Here is a 7,012-nt window from a genome sequence, read left to right on the forward strand (position 1 = left end):
TGACTGTGTGCAAAGCATGTGCAGGAAAGTGGTGGCTGAAGTAGAAGAGGATGACTAGGAAACACAGTGTGGGGACTGCAGTTCATAAATTCAAAAATGGGCATATGCAAAAGGCTCCTCTGAGAAGCCCAGATGTAAGTACATGATGCTATAGAGAAGGGAACTGAGCTCACACCATTCTGTAGGTCAGGGCTGTCAAACCAAAAGTCATTTGAGTAGAAGGATTGACAAGCAATTTTGAGGGCCCAGCTATAATTGGAAACTATAAATCTGCCCTGGCAGAGTTATGTGATTTTCTCCAGGAAAGCTCAGCAGCCCAAAAGATGGAAAATGTCTGTGATTAGATAGATCCAGGTAAGGACTGTGTTTAAATAAAAGCAGAAGAAAAACAGAAGAACAGAATTGAAAATAACAGCGACAAGAAATGACCAAACATCATGATGATGAATTTCATTAGGAAAGTAAAGCCAAGAAGCTATATATATTTATTATAATATTATATATAATATTATAATGAAGGATTGAAAGACTTAAACATTTGTTATAGAGAAAAAGATTAAGGATATAGTTCAATTTATGGTGTTATAATAACTGCCAGTGACCTCAAAAGTAGTTTACTAAAGAAAAATGATGTGAAATAATTGTCATAGAAAATGTTAAGAAATTCTGAGTGCAATAAAGTTACTCAGAATAGTAGAAATTGAGCGAATGTAAAGGGGAAAAAAATGAGCCAGTTGTCACATTCTCCTTGAAATGCAAGACTATAACTTGATATTTAGAAGACATGTTAATTAAACAAGTAACAATTGCTATTCTTAAAATATCCAAGTCCCATTCATTAAAACAAGAAACCTCTATTTTTCATTCACAGCACGGTCCTTAAGAGTATGCGGCAGATGGTGTTCAAGGTGATATAAGTATCCAGTATCCTTCCATGCCCTTGGGTTTTCAGTAGAATTAGCTGCATCTGGCTGCGAGATAAGAGTCGACACAGAGTGACAAGGGTCGAGTGAGATGTTTTAGAGGCCAACCTTGGAAGTAGTGCAATTCAAATGTATTCACTTTCAATTGACTGGAACTCAGATGACCCACATGATTATAAGAGAGCTGGCAAATATAGCTTAGCTATTTTTGTAGAAAGAAGAAGTATGAATATGGATATTGGTAACACCAGAATTCTCTGCCACAGCCGGTGATAGTGGAAATGTTTCTACATGATATGAGTCTTCAAGGAAATGATATTACAATGAAGCACAAAAAAAGGCTGTAATGTAGAAAAATAGTATAGATCTAGGAAAATTCTTAACAAGACAAATAAGTAAGAAAATAACCAAGAAAATAAGTAGCTTTCTGAGAATGTTGTCACAGGAGTAAATGTTATTCTGAGAAGTCTAAGCACAATCTTAAAAAAAATGAGAATATGTTAGTATTTGATAGGTTACATTGCTAAAAAGGATTAATGTTATATGATTGAGGACACTCAGAAAAGCAAAGGTTAGATTAGTGTTGGGAGCCAGCCTTGGAGGCCCACCTGATTGACAGGGTCCGGGTGGGCCGAAGAACCCGGGCCGCAGGGCGAGCCCAGGAAGCTGAGGCCCTTCTGTCTTCCACCTTTGCTGTTTGATACCGCCGAAGAATTCTGTGCACTCATGGAAGAAGAAAATGGCATGTTTATGTGAAGTACTCACAGCTAACCTGGAAATGTCATGGTTTATTTTTCCATTTTCCCACTATGCCACTTGGCCTTTTCTAACATATGCAAGGGTTAAACTCTGAAGCACATCAAGAATGCTTTCTTTCACCTGGTTATAAGTTACTACATATTGCTTAAGTAAAAAATGATATAAGTATATTCACTCCTTATTTGATTTAGAATTATGCAGTTTAGTGTTTAGACGAAGTTTTTTAAAAGCACAAGTTTATAGTAAGTTTATTATGAATTCATTATAAGTTCTAACACTTATCTAGGAGTTATGTAGGTGATTTATAACACTGTTTTCACTGACTTAGGATAAAGATTAATGTTAAGGTTTTTACTTAATTTAATAGTTAAAACTCTAAGTAAACATTTATAGAGTTGGTTTTCACTGAACTCATACTATAATAATCAGACACTTTTATGACAGATCAGCTAAAGATAGAAAGCAACATTGGGGGCCTGGGAAACATTACTAAAAGTTTCTTTTGAGTTCTCTTTAGAAACAAGCACTGCAAGATAAGAGAAAAGTAACGAGGACATCTGAACAAGGGAGGCAATTACGGGACTCTGAAGAACATGAGAGCCTAAGATGGGAAAATTCCTGACACATAAAAAAATATACACTTAAAGAAACTTTCTTGAGACATTTCAAGGACTGTAATTTGGGACATTGGACTGAAAGTATCATTGTTGGCTTTATGAATAAGACTTGTTGTCTAAATGCCTATGGGAATCTTGGTTTGTTTGCTACTATGCCTATGAGAATCTTGGTTTGTTTGCTACTATGCCTATGGGAATCTTGGTTTATTTGCTACTAAGACCACTGGATGGTAACTTTTAGAAGATATGTACGTGAAGGAATTTTCTTTGTCTTGTCCCTTCACGAATGATATAAAAGCTCTGTGTTAACTAACATTAAATTGTCATCTGTTCAAGAGGCAGGTGTCCGTGTATATGATCTTTGTCCTTCACCTATCCGTCTCTCTTTCAGGACATCTCACGACCCTTGCGGGGCAGGCCCCCACAGATTAGGAACCATGATTGAATAGATGGAAGATGAATTCCTCCCATGAATATTATGTGGTGATATAGAAATAAGAAAGAATAAACTGACAAGGAAACATAGAGATGCTACATATGCCAGGGATTCCAAGTATAACTTCAGTGAAATAGTTTTGTGAACATGACTATTATCAGGTAACTCATAATGCATTCTTATGACTTCATTAATTATTATGAAAACAAAAAGGTAAATAAATTCCAAAAGGCAGCATTAGCAATTGTGTGAGGGATACATTGCCATGACAAAACAGTGAAGCCAGTATCTTGTTTATTATATTTGGCAGATATTTGTATATCCAAATTGTGATAAATCTTGAATCATTAATTTTTTAATCTGTGCAATTTTACTCTTCATTGTTTCTAAACCATTTTTCTCGTCTCTTGTTCTATGGATGACACTACTGAAAACAAAAACAAATACAAAAAAAATCTGCCTTCAAGATACTTATGTGGTAGAGAAATAATCATAGGTATGTTGGCAAGAGCCACAAGGGAAAAAGTTAAATACATAGAAGTACTCACTTAAATATGACTGGAATAAGAGAAATGACTTGAGTGAATAATACACACATACACACAAACACATGAGCTTATTCGACCATCTGACAAATGTTAGTATATGTTGTGGGGCTGACAGTAGGTAGAGAGAGGAAAGAGCAATGCAGAGTGGTATGCTTCCCAAACAACAGGCCTTTTCAAAGAAATATAAAGAATCGTGAGTGGATAAAGAAAAATGAACCAAAAGAATCATCAAGAGACAAAGCTGCAGAAGTTGATACCTAGCATAACATGAAGCACCTTTGACTCCATGTTAAGAGATTTGAGTTTATAGGGTTTCACTGAAGAACTCTAAATATAGAAATGGCTTTACCAATGGATTTCACAGGAAGATTACCTACCCTTGCTTTGTGTGAAGAGTAGATTTTAGGAAAGCAAAGACAGGAGTGAAATTTATTAGGGAGTTATTCCAATTGTCCTGGTAAAAATGGTAAATGCTAAACTAAGTTAATGGCAGATGAAAATAAGAAATGGGAAGAGATATAAGATATATAAAGAAAGTAGACTAACTCTTTGTAACTACTTTGAATTAGAGAGTGAGTGATAGCAGGGAGACTAGAATAGCACTGGCTGAGTAGTTCCATTCACTGGGACAGAAAAAACAGAAGGAAGAAAACATGTTACAAATATGCTGCTTTCAGATATCTACATGGAAATGTGTTGTGTATAATTTGAAATTTAGGTATGGCACTCAGCAGAGACGATTTGGTTGGAAATTTCGCTCTGAGATTTGTCAGCATTTACATGGTACATAAAGTCATATTGTTTTGCAGTGGTCAACAAGGAAGGTACACAGAATAAGAACAGAATGCCCAATACAGGGACTTGGAAGCACAATATGTAGGGGATAACTGGAGAAATAAATTATTGAGAAAAAATAAAATAAACATAGAAGGAAAATCAGACATTGTAAACATATAGAAATAAGGAAAAAAGAGTTTCAAGAAGGGAAATGGTCAACATTTGCAAATTGTGTAGAAAGCTTAGGAAACAGAGGTGTGTTGAATTAACTTAATGAGCAGATGCAGAAAGTTACTATATTGATCACAAAAATGCAAAGGCATTACAGAAGTCAGGGTGATGAATTTTTTCCTTGGTAACATTTTTCTTTAGTAAGACGTAAACAGAGATGTCCAAAATTTGATCACATGTTCCCTGTGTAAAATTAGCACATGCATCCATTTATGTATATTTAACACATAAGAAGTAGAGATATTTCTCAAGTTCTTTGTTGAACAGCAATGACAACAGCAAAAATAGATCCAAGAATGTATCCATTTCCTCTAGGTTTTTCATTTTGATGCCATAGAGGTATTCATAGTATAGTCACTGTTGATTTAAAAAAAAAGAAAATTCTATGGTATTGTTTGTTATGTCAACTCTGTCATTGTCGATTGAATTTACTTGAATTTCTATCTTTTTTTCCTGGTTAGCCTAGCTGTGATCTGTCAATATTGTTTATCCTTTCAAAAAACCAACTTTTTTATTCACTGATCTTTTGTATCCTGTTTTTGTCTCAGTCTCATTTAGTTTTACTCTGATCATTGTTATTCATTTTCTTCTGCTAGCTATAGGTTATATTGTTCTTATTTCTCTAGTTTCTTGAGATGCAAAGTTATGCAACTGATTTCTGATTTTTTTGATATGGGCATTTAATGCTATGAACTTTCCTCTCAGAAATCCTTTTGCTTTGTTCCAAAGGTTTTGGTATGTTGTGTCTCTATTTTCATTTGTTCCATTTTTTTAAAATTTCTACCTTTATTTCATTGTTTACCCAAGGCTTATTCAAGAGTAGGTTGTTCACTTTCCATATAGTGTTGTAGTTTCAGGAACTCTTTTAGTGTTGACTTCTAATTTTATTATACTGTGATACAAGAAGATGCTTGGTATAATTTTGATGTTTTAAAATTTATTAAGATTTGCTTTGTGGCCAAACTTATGGTTTATTTTGGAAAATATTCCATGCAGAGATGAGATGAATGTATATTCTGCAGTTGTTGGATAGAAAGTTCTGTAGATGCCTGCTAGGTCCAATTGCTCGATAGACCAGTTTAAGTCCAGTGTTTCTTTTTAAATTTTCTGCTTTGATGATCTGTCTAGTGATTTCAGTGGGGGCGTTAAAGTTTCCCACTATAATAGTATTGCTATTTATATGTTTTCTAAGGTCAGATAGTGTTTTCTTCATGAGTTTGGGTGCTCTAGTGTTTGATGTGTATATGTTTAAGATAATTAAATCTTCTTGTTGAATCATAACCTTTATCATTATGTAATACTCTTCCCTGTCTGTATTATAAAACTTCCCACAATGGAACCAGAAAGAAATAGATACCCTAAATACACCAATGATGAACAATAAAATTGAATTAATAATTTAAAAAATCTCACAAAACAGCAACAAGACCCAGGGTCAGATGGATTAATAGCCGAATTCATCAGACATACAAAGAAAAGCTGATATCAATTACTGAAACTATTCCAGAAAATCAAGAGGAAAAACTCCTTTCTGACTCATTCTATGAAACCAATATCACACTAATACCAAAATCAGGCAAGGACACAATAAAAAAGAAAACTACAGATTTATTTTCTTGATTAATATAGATGCAAAAATCCTTAACAGAGTATTAGCAAACTGAATTCTACAGCATATCAAAAAACTTATCCATCATGACCAAGTGAATATTTCAATATCTATATATCAATAAACATTATCCACCACATAAACAGAAGCAAAAATAAAAACCATATGATCACCTCAGTAGATGCAAGAAAAGATTTGATAAAATCCAACATCTTTTCATTATAAAAACCCTCAACAAACTGGGCTTTGAAGAAACATATCTCAAAATAAGAAGTACCACATACAACCAACCCACAACCAACAGCGTATTTCATCAGGAAAAGTTAAAAACACTCCCTCTCAGAACAAGAAGAAGACAAGGAAATCCCCTCTTAGTCAACATTATGTTGCAAGACTTAGAAAGAGCAAAAAATAAACATAAAAACAAAAACAGGCATCCAAACCAGCAGTGAGGAAATCAAACTATTCTTATTTGCAGATGGCATGTTTATATACCTATGAAACCATAAAGTCTCCTCCAAGAAATTTCTAGACCTGATAAATAACTTCAGTAAAGTTTCAGGATACAAAATCAATGTCTAAAAATCTGTAGTGTTCCTATACAGCAACAGTACTCAAGCTAAGAAACAAATTAAGAACTCAATCCCATTTACACTACACACACACACACACACACACACACACATTCGCACGCACACACATGAACCTGAAAACCTAAGAAGGTGAAAGATCCTAACAAAAACTACAAAACACTTATGAAGGAAATCACAGATGACACAAGTGGAAGAACATCCATGCTCATGGATTGGAAAAATAAATATGTTAAAATGACTATACTGTCCAAAGTAATCTACATATTCAATGCAATCCCAATCAAAATACAACTTCTTTCTTCAAAGAACTAGAGAAACAAAAAACAATCTTAAAATTTATACAGAGCCAAAAACGAATTTCAATTGGCAAAGCAATTCTAAGCAAGAAGAACAAGTTTGGAGCATCACAACGCCTGACTTGAAATCTTACTATAAGGCTACAGAAACTAAAGTAACATGTTACTGGTACAAGTAGATTAATTGAACAGAATCGAGGACCCAGAAATAAAACCACGCATT

Source organism: Carlito syrichta, unplaced genomic scaffold, assembly GCF_000164805.1.
Source record: "Carlito syrichta isolate Samal-C Ts95f unplaced genomic scaffold, Tarsius_syrichta-2.0.1 Scaffold309728, whole genome shotgun sequence".
NCBI lineage: Eukaryota > Metazoa > Chordata > Mammalia > Primates > Tarsiidae > Carlito > Carlito syrichta.